Here is a 20,912-nt window from a genome sequence, read left to right on the forward strand (position 1 = left end):
ATTAAATATTTGTATAAGTATGTTTACAAAGGACCAGATCGAGTAGCAACGAAGATTCATAAAAAACCCATTATAGATGAAGTCCAGCAATATCTCGATGCTAGATGGATTTGTGCTCCCGAGACTTTATGGAAAATCTTCAGATTTACAATCTGTCGAATGAATTCAGTTGTTGAAAGATTGCAAATTCATTTACCAAATCGACAACAAGTGCGATTTTATAAGCAACAAAACATCAATGACGTGTTGAATGATGATATCAACTCCAAAACCATGCTCACACAATTTTTTGCCCTCAATCAAAGAGATCCCAATCTAGAACATTTTTGTATCGAGAAATTCCAGAGCATTATTGTTGGAATAATAGACACAAGGAATGGTACCCAAGAAGGTCAAACAAGAAATTTTTCGGTCGAATTTATATTGTATCTCCTTCTAAAGGAGATAAGTTTTTCTTGCGGGTTTTGCTTTCTCACATAAGAGGACCAACCAGTTGGGAATATCTATTATCATCAAATAAAACATATTGTCACACATTTAAAAAGGCATTTGAGAAATGAGGAGTTTTAGAAAGTGACAATAGTATTCATCAATGCTTAGTTGAAGCATCAACTTTACAAATGCCATATGCTTTATGAAGACTATTTATGACTATATTACTTTTTTGTGAATCAACTGATGTTAGAAGCCTTTGGAATCAGTTCCACACCTTTATACTAGAAGATTATACTTCAACCAACACTTCTGTCAATGAGAACTTGATTCCTATGTTATTGAGGGATTTAAATGACTTTTTAATTCAGCATGGTAAAGCAATCAAGGATTTTGATTTGCCACCTTTATCTTATTATGCATTGGAAACTACTTCCGTACCAAGAATTATACAAGAAGAATTATTAATACAGATACCTCATGAAGATGTAGAAAAACTTAATGACATAATTATCGATCTATTTCCAGGAGAAGAACGTAATTTGTTGTCATTTGATGAGGTTGAAGGAGACACATATCATTTATACCAACATGAGTACTTGCACACTATTTCTCCAGGAGGTTTGCCACCACATAACTTAAAGGTTAAAAAATGATCACCATTAATGTTGTTACGAAACATAGACCCTAAATCTGGGTTATGTAATGGGACAAGATTACTATGTCGTGGGTTCTACATGAACATGTTGGATGTTGAAATATTGACAGGTCACCATGCAGGAAAGAGAGCTTTCTTACTAAGAATTAAACATAAAACAACAAAGAGTGCAGGCCTTCCTTTGGTTTTTATTAGGAAACAATTCCCTATAAGATTGAGTTTTGCAATTACTATAAATAAATCAGAAGGACAAACTATACCTATCGTTGGAATTTACCTTCCACGACATGTTTTCAGCCATGGTTAGTTATATGTTGCATTATAAAGAGGTGTTTCTCAAACTTCCACAAAAATTCTTATTAAAGAAGGACACCTTGAAGGACAAGAAGGCATTTTTACCAAGAATGTTGTTTATAAGGAAATTTTATTATCTCAAAACTAGGTATTTTTCGTTTTTTACTTCATTTGTGTCATTAAAATGACTATATCTTCATATTCTACTTCATTATATGATGAGGCCGACGACAACGTTGATCGACGGAAATGTACTCCATTCGACAGAGATGACCTCCAAACGTCGATTATTCAGTGGAATCGACGGGAAAACGCAGTGGAAGATCGGTTATTGAAGTGAACTCTCGAATCTCTCAGGCTTCTCACTAGATTGGTAAACCCGACGAGGTGAAACCTAATCTAGGGTTTAGGGTTTGAGCAGAGACGAAAGGGGAGTGTTCTCAACCAAGTTTTAACATACATCTCAGCTAAGTGTTTACAAACAATGGCTTGTCCCTATATGGAAGAGAGGGAACCAGAGAATGGAAGGAAAGAAGGGATGCCATCTAACTAACAAGTTCCTAACGACAAGGTTGAAACCCTAAAGTTGAAAAGGGCGAAGGGTAAAGGAACTTTAACGGCTGCGTGACTGGAATGCGTGACTGGAGGGAAGCAAACGCTATCACAGGTTTGAACCCTAACGATGCTGCCAAATAAAAAACGATGTGGGTTGATTTGCGAAATGGAAAGCAGTTTGAAGAAACGTGATCAATGTGAAGCACTTATTGGGCCGTTGAAGCAATTAAAATGAATGGCTTCGAGTTGATTCTGGAGTGTGACGGTGGAGCGTGAAGATGTTGCAAGCAAGAGTGAATTTGGGCTGGCAGAGGTTGAACGAATTGATTCGCATGATTGGCTGCCTATGGGTGATGAATTGCAAGCCCAACAGAGACGCTGATTGTAGGCCCAACAAAGACACTGTCCATGCTGGTGGAGAAAGTATGTGCTGCTGGTCACGCTAACATATGGAAGAAATTGGGCCACTTCCAGATTCAGTCTGAAGCCCAAAGAAAGCCTCCATGCGTGATAGTGCGAAGTAGGTGTCATAGTTATTGGGCCATAGGCCCATTACCAATACTTAAAGATTGGGCAGCTTGGAAAAATGGGCTACAACTAAGAAAATAAACCAAATTAAAACAACATTTATTTAATTGAAAATAGAGAAATTAAAAGATATTAAAAAGAATGGGCCTAGGCGTTGGCCCAATGCTATAAGCCTTATTGAGGTCACATCATTCCCTCCCTCTTGAAGAGGATATGTCCTCAGATCAAGAGGGTTGTGAAACGCTCACAACAACCAAACGAAGATTCCACCAGGATAAAAAACAAATCTGCAATAATCATCAAACAAGATAAGATTAAAATCATAATGATCATGTAGTATAATTGATTGGGGAATGTGTGAAAGTGGGCTTATAAATTTTGAAAAAGTTGGTATTAGGCCCACTTCACAAAAACAATGGCTTACACTTTGACTAAGATGATATTTGAAAAAAATTTTAGAGTCAAACTGTGTTTTGGCACAAGATATTGAAGAGGATGAAATAAGGGAATGAGATGGAGAACAAAATGTTTGAGAGAAAAATAACTTGAAAGATTTAATGACAAAGGCAATAGAGTTTAAAGATGGGAGAACTCCTTTTGAAAAATTGAACTTAATGGAAGGGATTGGTGAAGGATTGATCACCAAATCCTTAACAATGAGTTCCCTTTTTGCTTTTGAAATGATCTTTAACTCTACCACTGGTGATTGTATTTTAAGCTCACTCTCTTGTCTTATTTTCTCTCGTTCTTCTAAGTCTTTTCTCTCATTCTTTTCTTTTGCTTTTCTTAGACTCTCCTCTTTTGTCTTTTCTTCTTCCTCTCTTTTTTTCTTCTCTTTTATCTCTTTTTCCTCTTGTTCTCTTTGAGCACAAAGTTTCTCAAACTGTTCTTTTTCTCTCTTCTTTTCATACTCTCGAAGCTTTTGATGTTTATCTTGCTCTCTCTTGTATTTTTCTCTCTTTCTTTGTTCACTCAAGAGAAAGTCTAAATTGTGCTTAAAATCTTTTTCTAGTCTAGAAAACTTAGCAATGTTTTGGATGAATGCATCCCCAATGTCAATAAAGTCTTCTATCCTAGCTTGTTGTGCTTTAGTGATGCTAAATGAAGGGGGAATGAAATATTTCCACATGCATATTTTTAATTCATAAAATGTATTGATGCATGATGTTCTCCCCTTTTTCACTCTATATTCCCTCTCGTGCCACCACTCATATGCACGTTCTACAAACCTAGAAGTAACATGCCTAAGAATGTCTATGTGACTATATTTACTAAACATTGGTTGCACCAATTTCTCAGTATCCCACATCCAATCTCTAAATGATATTGGTCCTATATCTTCCCCAAAGAATGGAATGTCACTATGAATGGTATGATGCAACTGATGACTACTATGTCTACCCAAATGCACACTACTATGCCTATCTACATGCATACGGCTAGAAGAAGAAAAACTCATTGTCAAACAATTTTGGAAAACACTTTTAGCAAAACAATTTTTCACAAAGAAGTTGATGAATTTCTAAAGAGAAAATAGTTGAAAATATTTCTAGAGATACTCCCAAGAAAGGGAGGTGAGTCACATAGACAAGCTTAGGAACCAAGCCTTTCCTAGCCAAAGATCTTTAGAATGCTTTCACAAAAAATCTCAATAAAAATACGAATGAAAATAGATTGTGTGAAAACAATTGAACAAAATGTGTGAACAAAGTGAAATCTAAAGACCAAAAGAAGGTCAACTAAGTGATAAACACATTGCACCTAGATATCACGGTGACCTAAAACATAAATGGTAAACACACAAATCACACAAAACCTGGACATTGAAAAACAGAAAACATAAAGACTTAAAACATAAACTAGACGAAAAAAACCTAAGTGAAAATTCAAGTAGCCTTTGGAACCCCTTGAACCTCACACTATACGCTTAAACTATTACAATTAAATGCTAAGGATGGGATTGCTCTAAAGCATTTTCCCACCTAAGCCAAATGAAGCAAATAAAAACATAAAACTGAAAAAAAATTACACAAAGTTCATGACATCAAAACAACAAAACAAAAAAGAAAGTTATGCTATGCTCCACTCTCGCTCTAGCCTCCAAATATGTCTCCCTTAAGAGTGCGCACTCCTTCTTTGAGGTCCCAGCTCACTCCTCAAAAGTCTCTCGGTAGCCACTCACTTTGTTTTGCCTCACAGTTCCTCTTTCACTTCAACTCTACCTTCAAGATAAGGAAATCACCTACAAAGGTGCCAAATCAGTGAGTTGCAAGCAAAATGAACCAAGAGCACTCAAATTCTCCCACATAAGAATAACAAAGCAGAAAAGCAATAAAAAGCTCAAATGGAAGAAGTGGACAACATCTAGTGAAAGATTAAATGACAAACTGAATGGAATAATCAAAGAAGATAAGCAAGAAACAAGCTAAGAATTAAAGTTGGCACACAAAAGGATCCTAAAGAAAATGTCTAGAATAAGATGAATAAAACCAAACTCAAACAAGACTCAAAGTAAGTTGAATCAAGAGTGAGAACATATGCAAACAGAGTTGAAATGGACAGTACAACTATGTTGTGGTGACTAGGCCACTTTAACACAAACACTCAGTTCATTCCAGGAATTCTTTTCTTTTCTTTCAATGCTCAAAGTGGTTTTGACTTATTAGCAGTTGAAGCCATAACTCACAGCAAATTCAGTTTTCCCATACCAATTCAACTAGCAAGTGCATATGACAGAGCAAAAGCAATTAATTCAACTCAAAAATCAATTTTGAAAGTATCACACAAGGAAACAAAAGAAACAGATTTGACATGGCAGTGCAGTAACCAATCAACAAAACTGTTTCACATAACCAAAACTGATGTGGTGAATCACATAGATGACACAGCTACACTAAACAAAGTCTACAGTGGAACAACACAGACATATGTAACAAATTTTGAAACACTGATGCTGGCCAAAGTAGTCATAGACTACGACAATCATGGCACCACAGAGTGGCTACTGCATAGAAATAAAAGCAAGTGGAACTCACAAGTAATCCCATGGTTAGTGCACACAAATGTGAACGAAACAAAGAAATTGGCCAACACAATCAAAGCAAAAAAAAAATGAAATTGCAAGGGAACAAACTAAGGTACCAAATTGTGGTAGACCATAGCAGCAACCCATACGATTGACAAAAGCACTGCTCAGATATTAATGAAGGCAATTGATAGCAGATCTGATGCGGATGCAAGGAAATAGAACTGGACAAACAACCACACCATGCAGCACAATGTGAAACAATACTTCAGCAATGAAAAAGTATTAGACAGTGCAATAACATAACTGATGAAGGATTATCTTGTTCCTTTTGAAGATTATTGAATATGGTGTGAGTTGATTAAGAAAGCTAAGTGAAATCCCCACTAGACATTAAGATAGCAAGCTATCTAGATGTGAAGGTTCCTTTCACAAAGCTCAAGAGAAGAAGATGATGGATTAATTCAAAACAAAAAGGAAATGGAAAGCACATAAACCATAGAAAACCATGAACAATTAAAGGAAGAAGAAAACATAAAATGGAAAGGAAAGAAATGGTAAAAATGTGAGAAGCACGCCACTACAAGGCTTGGCTAGAAGCCATGGCAACCTTGAAGATGAGTGGATGGGTGCCGCCACTTGCTATGCAAGATAAGGCTTAAAAGTATTCACTCCCAAGGGAGGAAACTCTCACAAATGGTTGAGACACAAGAGTGTTTTTACTTCAAAATGTTCAACCCTTTTACATGTCTAGGAGCACCCCTTATATAGAAGAGTTTAGGGGCATCTAAGCAAATAATAGATACATAAGGATGTCTCTACAAAAACCTTTCTAGAAACTAGGTCAAATAAGATTACAAAAAATGAGAGACAAAAGAGCTAACTATGGTGTGTGCAAGGCTAATTTCGTTCTAGCACAAAAGGAGACAAATAATGTGTCTCATATATCTCCATAAAGTGGCCAAAGTGTGCTAAAAACAAAGGAGACCAAAGGTACATAGGTACACTTGCTTCATGCCTTTTACTTCATGCTTTATGCCTTTGCTTTACTCTCTCCTCCACATCATTTATGCTCCCCAATCACCATGCACCACCTAGCATTGATTTCTTGCTCCTAATTAACCTACAAAGCAAATAAACATAGATTAACATGTTGGCTTAAGTCAAGTCAACTATAGTCAACAAGTCAAACCTAGTCAAAGGTCAACAAGTCAACTAAAGTTGATTCAACTAAGTCAACTTTGGGAATCAAAAATAACAAACACAAATGAAAGGGATAAAGGATTAGTGAACTTCCTTTCTAAACATGCTTAGTCTTCTTAAGCATGTGCCTCCATCCTTGGTTGGGGTCAATCCTTCATCATCCTCCCCTCCTCGGAGAGAATTTGACCACAAATTCTTTAAGCCTTGGTAGATGGAGCTTGACTTGATTTGGGGGAGGATTTGCGCCTCCCTTTTATGACCTCTTGTTCCATGCCGTCTAAGGGTATTACCCCTAGCTTTGGTAAGGCCATCTTTATTTTCTAGAGTAATCTTTCTCTTTTGCTTATGCTTTGGGCCTTCCTTTTTGGCTTGGGAAGAAAAGGAAGGGTAATGCACATCTTCCTTTGGGAGAATTTTTTTGTAGGAAAGTAACACCTTAGTGAAAGCTTGCCCCTTTTCTTTTTCTTCTTTATCTTTTCTTATTATATTTCTATCCTTATTAACTTCTTGAGGTGATAGAGGTTGTAAAGTGGTCTTTTTCCCATTTATGAAGAAAATGTATTGGTTGGTATGACCATCATGTAAAGTTTGTTTATCAAATTGCCATGGCCTACCTAGTAAGATATGTGTGACTTCCATGGGAACAACATCACATAGCACCTCATCTTTGTAGCTTCCTATAGAGAAGTTAATAAGGACTTGTTTGTTAACATATATTTCTCCCTCTTTACTTATCCAAGCAAGTTTGTAGGGCTTAGCATGAGGAATGGTCTCTAAGCTAAGCTTTTCCACCAACCTTGTGCTAGCTACATTGGTATTACTTCCTCCATCAATAAGTAGAGAGTAGAGATGTCAAAATGGGTTTCAACCCGTGAGCCAACCCGGCTTACCACGGGTTCGAGCCGGGTTGGTGTTGAGAAAAATTCAACTTTTTTAAAAGTGGGTCGAACTCAACCCGGCTCACTTAACCCACAGGTTAAACAGGTTCGAGCCGGGTTGAAGGTGGGTTGGCCCACTTAACCCACCAACATTTTTTTTATTTTTTTTTAAATTTTCTTTTATTTTTTTTAATTTTTTTAATAATTATTTACTACTCCTATTATATTTGTTCACAATTTCATATTTTTAAATGCTAGAATGTTACTTAATTATATTTGAATAGTTTGAATGTTTAATTAATTTGATTGTCAAGTTATATTTATGTTGATACTTTAATCTTTTAACTATAATCTTTATAATAAATTACTCAAGTAACCGTCTTATAAACATTTTTTTTCTAAATTAGCATGAAAAAATGAATAGTTTTTTTATTTATATTTTGTTCAATAGCGTGACAAAAAAATTGTAATATTAGCCATGCTTTCTTAGACTAATGGATACTTTCTTGGAAATAATTCTTCATATATTGGTGGTGAGCATAATCAAAACATTGGTTCTTGATTTTACTATGATTGTCATTTCATGGGTTACTTAAAAATTTATTTAAATATTTGAATACTAAAAAAAAAATTTTTAGGTGGGTTGGTGAGCCAACCCACTTAACCCACCAACCCGTGGTGGGTTGAGCCGGGTTACAAAATTTTTGGCTCACCAGAAAGTGAGTCGGGTTGGGTTCATTCATTTTCAACCCAGCTCATGGTGAGCCAACCCGTGTGAGCCGGGTTGGCTCACTTTGACATGTCTAGTAGAGAGCAAACCCATTTGTTAATTTTGCATCTAGATTGAAAAATGTTTTCTCTTTGAGTTGGCTCAAACTAACTTTGATCTTAACCTATCATGCGCCTTAATAACATAGGGTCTTTCTAAAAAATTTTAGTTTTACTAGAGGAAGAAGATTCTTTTGAAAGAGAATGAGGAGATGAGTGTTCACTTTCAATATCATTACTCTTTTTTAAGATCATGGTCCTTTTGGTTGGGCAATTAAAAGGAATGTGATTGTAACCCAAACATTTAAAACATTTAATGAAACTTGATCTTTGAGAAGTGGAATGTGAATGTGATCACTTGGTGACTTACTTTTACTTGGTGGTTCTTGATGAGAGTTAGAAGGGAACTTATCATGTTTCTTTTTATCCTTTCCCTTCCATGAGTGACTAAAGTAGTGGTTGGGTGAGTAACTCTTCTTTGCCCTTCTTTTACTTTTCAATTGAATTTCAATCCCAAGGACAAGTGTGAAAACATTTTCTAGAGTGGAGTACTCATACAACTCTACTTGGTCTTGTATGTCTCTCCTAAGACCACTCACAAATATTTTTATTTTCTCTTTGTTAGTTTCTTTTATTTCAACCCTACGCATTTGAGACTCTAATTCTTTAAAGTACTCACTCACACTCATAGAACCTTGTTGAAGCCTTTGGAGCTTCAAAAGAAGTTCCTTCCTATAGGAGGGAGGAACAAATCTAGCGCGCATAAGAGTTTTAATGTCCATCCAAGAAGCCGCAGGTGGCCCTTGGTCATAATTCTTACAAACTTTATGCCACCAAGTATTGGTATACTCCAAAAATCCTAAAACTACTAGATCAACTTGTGCTTGATCCTTTACATGATTTTCATTGAAAATTTGCTCAACTTTAGCTTCCCAATCAAGGAAGATTTTGGGATCACATCCACCATAGAACTTAGGAATCTTTGGAGTTTGCTTCTCTTGTGATGGGTTGCAGCAAGAATGCCCTATTTTCCTAGCTTCTCTTTCTTGCTCTTTAGCTTCAAGCCTTTGAATGTGCTCTTGGATTCTTAGGTCACTTTGCTCCTTGTCTTTTCTCAATTGTTCAAAGGACTCCTTCCTAGACAACTCCAAATCCCGAAGCAATCTCATCAATGTATTGTTTTTGTTTGGAGTAGGTGCATTTGATGAACTTGCCATGATTCCTACGACAAAACACTCAAAGCCAAAAGAAAATAAATGAATTAGGGGTTAGACAACATGAAAACCAAGACCAATTCCAACCCAAAATGCAACCCAAGTGTTTATATAACTCTCCCAAAGTAACAAGGCAAGGTACACTTAAAGCTCCTCCAAGGAGTGAAGAAAACACTTTGTTCAAAAATCCTTTTCTTGCATACAAGTGGCTCGGTTCAAACACTCAAGAATTTCAAGAAGACAAACATATTATGACAAAACCAAGAGTACCTAAAGACAAGCAAGAAAAGCACAAAAACAAGAAATGCTAAACTCTAAAGAAGAAAAGTTTGAGACAAACTTTTAACAAGACTAAAACAAGAAAAGCACATTATAAGAATGACATGGAAAATACTTGAACATGCATTCCCTAGTCCTAAATCATGCATACACCAAGAAAGATCATAACCAAGTCAAAGAATGGAACTAATTTGCCAATATCACCCATTTCTCAAGCATGAAAACTAGTAGCATAACACTTAGTGACAAACACACTTTGAGTTCACCAATGAGCAAGTTTGCTCTCGGTTTTTTGACAAATTTTGTTGTAAAAATTTTCTTCTTTTCACAACTAGCTTCATAAAATGGTGAGAAAGAGTTTTAGGTGGCTTGGACACTTAGTTCCTCAAGTTTTAGGCCAAAATCAATTTCATGGAGCATACATCAAGCAAGACATAAAGTGAAAGCAAGATTCAAATACTTGAAAAAACAAGAATAAGAAAACTTCAAGTTAACATATGACATATGACTCAAGCAAAAGTTAGACACATTTAAAGACTCAACATGACATACACAAAGACACAAACATGTAGCTATCAGGCATTTAAACTCATGGATTTGAGGCTCAAAGACTAAACATCCAAAGACATGTTATCCAATCACATTTAGGAGCTTAAAGAGGTGCAAAAACCGTAGCCAAACTGCCACAACAAAACCTAAAAACACTGATTCACGTATTCTTGGCAGATCTAACCTTTGCTCACTAATTTGATCATAACTTTCTCCACAGAACTCCAAATGTGTTGGTTCTTTTTTTTTTGGAAACTAGACTCAAAGAGCTTTCTTTTCACACCTAAAACGTAATTTTTGGACCGCTGAGCTGGTGCAATTTAATGTTTTAAAATCGTCAAGTTTTCTTCCAGCACTATTTTTGTGTGTCATGGAAGTGGATTTGAACCATACCAAGATAGCTAAAACAAGACAAGGTTAGCACATGAAAAACACCATATTCAAGATAACCTAGGCTCTATGATGAAGGATTGACCCTAACCAAGGATGGAGGCACATGCTTAAGAAGACTAAGCATGTTTAGAAAGGAAGTTCACTAATTCTTCATCCCTTTCATTTGTGTTTGTTATTTTTGATTTCCAAAGTTGACTTAGTTGAATCAACTTTAGTTGACTTGTTGACCTTTGACTAGGTTTGACTTGTTGACTATAGTTGACTTGACTTAAGCCAACATGCTAATCTATGTTTATTTGCTTTGTAGGTTAATTAGGAGTAAGAAAGAAATGCTAGGTGGCGCATGGTCATTGGGGAGCATAAATGATGTGGATGAGAGAGTAAAGCAAAGGCATAAAGCATAAAGTAAAAGGCATGAAGCAAGTGTACCTATGTACCTTTGGTCTCCTTTGTTTTTAGCACACTTTGGCCACTTTTTGGAGACATATGAGACACATTATTTGTCTCCTTTTGTGCTAGAACGAAATTAGCCTTGCACACACCATAGTTGGCTCTTTTGTCTCTCATTTTTGTAACCTTATTTGACCTAGTTTCTAGAAGCTAGGGTTAGGTTTTTGTAAAGACATCCTTAGGTATCTTTTATTTGCTTAGAGGCCCTTAAACTCTTCTATATAAGAGGTGTCCTAGACATGTAAAAGGGTTGAACATTTTGAAGTGAAAACACTCTTGTGTCTCAACCATTTGTGAGAGTTTCCTCCATAGGGAATGAATACTTTTAAGCCTTATCTTGCATAGCAAATGGCGGCACATATCCACTCATCTTCAAGGTTGCCATGGCTTCTAGCCTAGCCTTGTAGTGGCGTGCTTCTCACATTTTTACCATTCCTTTCCTTTCCATTTTATGTTTTCTTCTTCCTTTAATTGTTCTTGGTTTTCTATGGTTTATGTGCTTTCCATTTCCTTTTTGTTTTGAATCAATCCATCATCTTCTTCTCTTGAGCTTTGGGAAAGGAACCTTCACATCTAGATAGCTTGCTATCTTAATGTCTAGTGAGGATTTCACTTAGCTTTCTTAATCAACTCACACCATATTCAATAAACTTAAAAAAAAACAAGTTAATCCTTCATCACTCTAGATACCAAATGATGTGGAAATTAGTGGATGTATACAATTTGAGATAATAACACAACACAACATGCAGCAGATTCAGTATGTTCATATTGATTTTTTTTTTAATCCAGACTTCAACACAATGATACCAAAGCTGAATTGCACACCAACATATAACAATGCTAGGACTGAAAAAGAAAAGAATACAAGACCAACTGGATTCAATTAAGTTGATACTGAGCAGTAATAAGAATCAAGACTCGACAGAATTTGAATCAAATGCTGGTAGCTCAAGTAAATGGACACAGATTGCAGTTCTGAATTCATATTCAAATATCCACAAGAATAGGCAAAGCATAATGCATCATATCAACATGAAAATCAATGAAATAGACTAGTCCAGCATCAACAACTGAGCACAAAACCAAGAGTTAAGCATTTGTGAAGGCATAGAAAAAAAAACAAAACTGATTCAAGAATCTAGAATGCACAAAAACAAGGTGTTGATAATGCCCATGCTTTTAGCTAAACCGAAACCACATGAGAACTCTGAACATAATCAGATTTCAACATCTTAGATAAGGTTTGGTGAACAACAATCATTGGCAAACAATGGATTTTAAGACAGCACAGATTGAACACAGAGGCATTTTAAGCAGAATGGAAGAAGAACAGCATCAATTGGCACTGCTGACAATTTGCTAACGATCTAATAGCAAATTCAGAAATCATACAATCACAGTAACTAGCCAATTAAAACAGAACAGAACATAGACTGAACAAACGCGAATTAGTGAACAATACACAAATTAGGCACAATGTCTATGGAATTTAGTGATATACAAAACAACTACACAAAAGCCTAAGACAAAACATGATATTAGAAAATGTGAAAGCTAAGTAAGAAAATGAAATCAAACCTACGGACATACATTGACGACAGCAAATTCAGCGAGCTAAAAATAGTCTTTACAGTATTGATTCAAAAAATTAGAGCAACGAATTGTGAATCAATTTCAACAAGAAATCACCACGGCACATATTTAATCACAGGACATCAATCTTGAAACTCAAGAAGAACATAGCAGATATAAGTCTCGAATACTTAGCTTTGAAGACCTCCGAGATCGAGTGGCTCTAAATACCACTTGATGAGGTCGGCGACACCGTTGATCGACAAAAATGTACTCTATTCGACAGAGATAACCTCCAAACGTTGATTGTTCAGTGGAATCGACGGGAAAACGTAGCGGAAGATCGGTTATTGAAGTGAACGCTCGAATCTCTCAGGTCTCTCACTGGATTGGTAAACCCGACGAGATGAAACCTAATCTAGGGTTTAGGGTTTGAGCAGAGACGAAAGGGGAGTGTTCTCAACCAAGTTTTAACATTCATCTCAACTAAGTGTTTACAAACAATGGCTTGCCACTTTATAGAAGAGAGGGAACTAGAGAATGGAAGGAAAGAAGGGATGTCGTCTAACTAACAAGTTCCTAACGGCAAGGTTGAAACCCTAAAGCTGAAGAGGGCGAAGGGTGAAGGAACTTTAACGACTGCGTGACTGGAGGGAAGCAAACGCTATCACAGGTTTGAACCCTAACAATGCTGCCAAATAAAAAACGATGTGGGTTGATATGCAAATGGAAAGTAGTTTGAAGAAACGTGATCTATGTGATGCACTTATTGGGCCGCTGAAGCAATTGAAATGAATGGCTTCTAGTTAATTCTGGAGTGTGATGGTGGAGCATGAAGATGTTGCCACACAAGGGTGAATTTGGGCTGGCAAAGGCTGAACAAAATGATTTACATGATTGGCTGCCTATAGGTGATGAATTGCAAGCCCAATAGAGATGTTGATTGTAGGCCCAACAGAGACATTGTCCATACTGGTGGAGAAAGTATGTGCTGCTGGTCACGCTAACATATGGAAGAAATTAGGCCACTTCCAAATTTAGTCTAAAGCCCAAAGAAAGCCTCCATGCGTGATAGTGCAAAGTAGGTGTCATAGTTATTGGGCCGTAGGCCCATTACCAATACTTAAAGATTGAGCAGCTTGGAAAAATGTGCTACAATTAAGAAAATAAACCAAATTAAAACAACATTTATTTAATTGAAAATAGAGAAATTAAAAGATATAAAAAAGAATGGGCCTAGGCGTTGGCCCAATGCTATAAGCCTTATTGGGGTCACATCATTATACTTCTATTTACAAGAATGATAGTAAAAGTCATCATATTTATTTGATACCTTGCAGGTACGATAATAACTAAGGACAACTTACACGTCAATGAAGAAATACATGTAAGTCATTTCCACAATTTCATACCACAAGAGGTGATATCCAATAAGTGTAGTTTTAAAAGTTTAGTTCCTAATCTTACAATAGTTGACATTTTCTTTGTAGAATACATAATTTTTAAACCAATGGAACACTTGGAATGATGAATATTCACTCTCATTGGTTAGGCCATTAGACAATAAGGTAATCAAATTAATTCATTTCAACTATAATATGTCATGTTTACATATATCAGTACAACTATATTGTACATCATGTTTACATATATTGTTCTTCAATTATAGACTCATCATTTGGAAATTTATTCTATTGGTTGAGGATCCACTGTGATAACTAATAAAACACAACTTTCAAATTTAATCAAACGAGAATTACTTTCTCAAAAGACAAGCAAGTATTATGCACATTTAAAATTATTTACTTTCTTCCATTATTCTTCTATTATACCACACAAAATCTTTATTCTTTTTTTTTACTTCTTGCCATTACTAGGAAACAACAAAAATCATTACCAATCCATACTCGCTACAACAACAATCTTTGTGTTTATCAAAATATATGCATCAATGAGGTTATTACTATTTCTTCAATATTTGTATACCATTACATATACATTTAATGTCTCATAAGTAAATAACAATATTCAATGACATTTTTTAGTTCTTTAAAACTCAACAACTTATGGACCATGTCTTCTACAAAGAATTAAGAAGAGTGCTTCAAAGGTAAATAATGATTTTTTTTTATTTATACATAATTCAATTGCTAGATTTCTGTTATTTGCATATATATTAACAATAATATTTACATTTTATAAAATGTAGGGAAGCTGAAACACATCTTACACATCAATCTTTATTTGGCCTCCTAATTAAAGAAATGTTTAAGGATGTAAATCTATGATACTTTCATTTACTAATTTTTTTTCTACATCATGTATGTAGTAAAGATATATGTCAATTTTTTAACAAATGTATATTTATAGACACCTACTAAAATAGTTTGTATATTTATAGATAAGTACTATTGGCTCCATCACATATAGCTCATTAACCCCAAATCTTGATCAAATGTATTAAATATTAGTTGATACACAATCTTATGAATTAGTAATTTACTGCTTTCTTTTTCAACCAATCTATGTATACCCATGATAAATTGCCATTGATTATTCTTAATATTATACATATAAATACATAAAAAAGTGAACACACAGGCGCAACAACGCTTGTGTTTTCGCTAGTTAAGAATAAGTTAAATAAAAATAATAATAATAAATGACAACATTAATATATATATATATATATATATATATATATATATATATTATCAAAAAGATAATAAGTTACTAAAATATAAATATATAGGTTAAAAATAAAATAAAATAAAGGAATCTTCTAATCTTAAATCTAAGAGATAAGAAAGGATAAAAAAAAGTAAAAAGAAGAAGATAAGAATATGGGAACATGAGAATAAGAAGTGATAAGATTGCATTTAATGCATGCAATCATCATTTTGACACCTAAGTATATGTGAATGTGATATGAAAGTGCAAAAGAAATGAAGGAAGAGTGATTACATAAGAAAAAAAATAGAAAGATATAAGGCTTATCTCTTCATTAATGAAAATAATCTTGACATTTATTACATGTTATCATGATTTGGAATAAGTGTGCACCATGGTTTGCTTATAAAAGAATAGAGCTGTTAAGGTGGGCCAAACCTGTGGGCAAACCCAGCCCACCATGGGTTTGGGCCAAGTTAAGTTGAATTTTTTTACAAATTTCAGTACCAGTCAATTTTTGACCCGGCCCACCAAGAACCCAGCTCACCTGGATTGAACTCGTGGTGAGTTGGGTTGGCTCACCAACCCACCCACAGATAAAAGGTCACACTTTTTTTTTGTATTTTGGTTGAGTTGGAATATTTTTTTAGCCAACATATTGGGTTGACAAATGCAAACCTAATATTTTTGTGATTTGGGTTTGTATTTGGGGTTGAACATTATTTTGGATTGTATTGATGTTTATTTAAATTTTAATCACAACTAGGATTTAGTTTTTTTGGGACTGAAGAAAAAAAATTGTATTTTTTTTAATTAAGTGAGCTAGTGAGCAAACCAGTTTAACCCACTAACTCGTGGTGGGCCAGGTCAGATTCATGTGTTTTTGGCTTGTTAATAAGTGAGTCGGGTTGGGTTGGTTCACTAAGTGGCCAACCCGTGGTGGGCTAGGTTGGGCCGGGTGGCCCATTTTGAAAACTCTATAAAAGAATGGAGTGAAAGAGAAAAATAAAACAAAAAGAAAGAAGATAAGGAGATAAGGAGATAAAAAGGAATAATGTGCATTTAACGCAAATGTGATCATGTAATTAATACACATGTATGAATCCTTGCACTTTGGCTTATAAATATAGGTGAAATTGGGAGAGAATGTGGCAAAGAGATAAAAGTTACGTAAGAAAGGTGAGAAAGAAAAAAGGAAAGAAGAGAGAGACAGAGAAAATATAGAGAGAAAGAGTGAGAAAGTTTGGAACAATAGATTCAAAGAGATCATATTCCTCTTAAAATATTACTAGTGTGCCCTTCAATCAACAAGGTAAGAGGAAGTGCGATTAAACTCTTTTTATATTAATCTTGATAAACTGTTGTTGTATTAATCTTTTATTTATTTTGCATCATATATTATTCTATTTATTTCCATTTAACTTATTATCATTTATTATCCTCTTATATTTATATTATTTAGTTTATCTCCATTTTTGCACTGATATTGTTTTTTTATTTTATTTAATTTATCTTCACTTATGCATTGGTCCTGTTTATTTATTTTATCTCTAGTTATGTACTAGTCCTGTTTATTTATTTTATTTAATTTATCTTCAGTTATGCACTGGTCATGTTTATTTATTTTATTTAATTTATCTCTAGTTATGCACCGATCCTCTTTATTTATTTTATTTAATTTTTCTCTAATTCTGCACTGATCCTGTTTATTTATTTTATCTCCAATTATCCACTAGTCCTATTTATTTATTTAATTTAATTTATCTTTAGTTATGCATTGGCCTTATTTATTTATTTATTTATTTATTTAATTTAATTTATCTCTAATTATCCACTAGTCTTATTTATTTATTTTATTTTATTTATCTTCAGCTACGCATGAGTTTTGTTTGTCTTTTTCATTTAAGTTATCTCTAGTTACGCATTGGTCTTGTTTACTTTATATTTTTGTTATTATATTTGTTTATAACATTTTAATCTATATCTAGTCATTTATGTAAAGGTCTTTGATTCTTATTTTATCATTATTTTATAATTTAAAAATATAAAAATAAAGTAAAAGTAAATACTATTTTATTCAATGAGCTTGAATAAAAGCAAAATTACATGTATATTTTATTGTTATTTTATATTCTTTGTGTATAGTTTAGATAATGACATAATTCGATAGTCATCACATTTTATGACCTTTGAAAATGTCCACGACTATGTTAGTTAAGAAAGAGTTAAGTCTGGTTTCAGTAAGTTTCGATCAAACCAATGTCAGAGTGCTTGTATATGGGAAGTCATAATTTAGTACACTACGAGTTGAAAGGTAGGGACCATGGTGGGGTCTAAGGAAGTTTTACCAAGTAAGTGAATATTTGGATAGTTTAGAATAACACACTAGACTAGGATATTCATAGACTAAACTTGGGACTATCTGATACATTCCCGACATCGCCAAGGTTAGGTAATGAATATATGTAAGACCCAAGAAATTTAAATAATTAAATAAATAATTATTTAATAAATGCAGGTAATGGGAACCTTAATGGCATTTAATGCATGGATTTATGATGTTGAATAATACTAGCTTAAGTGGTTGAGAGTGCTTGGTCATACTGAAAGGACTTGGGTTGAGTCCTGTGTATACCATTTGTGTTTTATTTTAATTGTTATTATTTTTTATAATATGTTTGATCGGGATGCATGATAATAGAATCCTAGATGTATATGAATTATATTAAATGGTGGTGCATTGACTTGATGATGGGATTGTTGTGTGTTCGAACCTTGACTTATACGAAATAAGGTTCTTTTTTTCTAAAATTTGTTTTGGCATAGAGGGGAAAGGTCGGAAACCCTAGCTGTCAAAGGGGGACAACTAATAGGGCTGAAAAACAACCTAGTAATGGCCTTTGAATAACCATTAATCCTACCTTTAATTAATTTTCGTTTTTCTATGCCATTAATCCTAGTTAAGGTAGTTGAGATCATTTTTTAGATAGGAGAGAATACTTATGAGACTACCAAAGGGTGAGGGTTGTGGAAAGTGTATTTTAAGTGCATAAACTGGGCTAAGAAGTGTTGTTACGTGCTCTTGAGTGGACGCCTTCGCAGAACAAAAGCAACTCTAGGAATTTTTGCAAACTTGAGCAAGGGAAACTATGTTAGGGGAGTTGTACTTCATATTTTGTGTTGAATTGCATATTTCTGGACGAAATAAAATGCATGTTATCCTTGAATTTTTCTAAAACTGCGTAAATTGTTCGTGTTTCTGGAAATTTCCAGAAATTGCCTAGTGGCATTGAAGGCCTGCTAGGCGACTTATGCCTCCAAAACCCAATTCCTAGGTTTTTCCTATGAACCGCCAGGCGACGTGAACTGGCTAGCCCAGTTTTGTGGTTTCTGGAGTTTTTGTGAATTTGGTGATGTCTGAGTGGAGTCTCTATATAAAATTGTATGATTGTCTGTGTGTGACATGTATGAGATTGTATGATTTGATGATAATTGTATGAATATGTCATAATTGGGGATTAGGGTTCATGTTGGGATTGAGGATGAGGAAATATGTTTTCTTGCTAAGATTGGTGTGCAATTTCATGATAATGATATTTAATTAAACCAACATGAAAATTATAAGTTTGATTGACTACTAAAGATATGCCAAAATGCATACCAAATTGATAATGTGAAAGTTGGGGGTTTACATTGGTGCAGGAAAATTTGGGAAGAACCCATAATTTGTATGCACTGCCTAGCGGTACATGAACTACCGCTAGGCGACACATCAGTGCAGTTGGCACTCTGTTTTGCTTCGCGTTTGGGCGACACTGGGGTTTATCTAGAAAGGTTGTAAATAAAAATGGTAAATAGTGTAACATCCCCATTGGATATTATTGATTTTAATAAATAAAATAGGAAAATGAAAACAAAACCTCATTTAATATAATGTCATTTTCCAAAACACGGGAAATTTAAAATTCATACATCAATTGTCAATTACAATAATCATAATTTTAACTCCAAGTCTTACAATCCAAACGTTTTTTTTTAAAACCAAATTACAAAATAACCAAAATAAGCGAAAATCATAAAGTTCCATGTTGCCCCGCTCCGATCTATGCCTCACGATCATCGCCAAACACAAGCAGATAGGGTGAGCTAACACTACATAAATATATACAATTCAAATATATAAGCACACACACACTAATCAAAGAAACTATATCCTCTGATTCCATATCACTTGGCCACCACCATGTTCTCCATGATCTACTTCTTTGGATGGTAACTTCAAGATACCCTTTGCTGCAACACCTACAAGCCATAACTTGTAGAACACGTGCGAGAAAACTACTACGGACCACACTCCGTAACGCCAGGTGGAGTCCCTATACAAACCATAGCTCGTACTCTCGACACATGATTAGCACATCACTAGCCACAACTTGTGATTGCTCAATCGAGTGTAGACCTTCGTATGAGCCACAAAATGGACACTCACACTGGTAACACTCACCAAGCCGAGCCACAACTCAAGGGATGCCATTTCGAGCCACAACTCAAGGAATGCCACGTGCTTATCCTCTATCCCGAGCCACAACTACAGGAACACTACAGCAAGTTGATCTTTAAGGTATCACCCAAAGCTTTGTAGACAACGCACATTCAAAGCTTACAAGCTTTGATCCTGCATTATCGCATGGCGCTACTCTAGACCTGCCAAGCGAAAGCTAGTTCCAGACCGCTTGGCAAAACCTTTTTGTCGTCAGGCGCCAAGTGCCTCTGAAAACACTATTTTTGCAGATATTGCTTAGCGAAATGACTCTTACCACTCGGTGCCATACATCATTGTAGCCCTTGAAATTAAAGCTATCGCCTAATGGCTCCAATCCCACCGTCAGGCGCTACACTAGTACAACGAGTTGTACTGGTTTTTCCACTACAACCCGATTTTCCCCAACTCATGTAAGTACCACAACAAAATTCCAACCTCTATTACTCATAACAATCCTCTGTACCAATGTAACTATATTCGTATACATGTATGGATCTTTACAACTCTAAACCATATCATTTCAGCAATTAACCACAAGGCCATTCCACTCCAAGAGACTCTAAGATAGTTATCTAACGTCCATATTTTTCCCCCTAACAAGTTTCTACTTTCTGTTATGGTCCTGATAACAATTTCACTTCACAAGATCTATTATAACTCACTACATTACCTATTAACATGCCATAGGCTCCTTTATGCACACATAAGAGCAATTTGCTTACAAGGTAAAACTATGAACATAATCATCCTACTTATGCTTACCCTAGACCAGCCACTACATCATTTTATAACTCAACCCTAACCTTAACTACAACACCAATTTACACTCAAATATGCAATTCCTATCCAATTCCTTTAATTATACTTTCTCTCCAACATCTAAGGTATCCATAGTAAC

Source organism: Vigna unguiculata, chromosome 6 (genome assembly GCF_004118075.2).
Source record: "Vigna unguiculata cultivar IT97K-499-35 chromosome 6, ASM411807v1, whole genome shotgun sequence".
Classification (NCBI taxonomy): domain Eukaryota; kingdom Viridiplantae; phylum Streptophyta; class Magnoliopsida; order Fabales; family Fabaceae; genus Vigna; species Vigna unguiculata.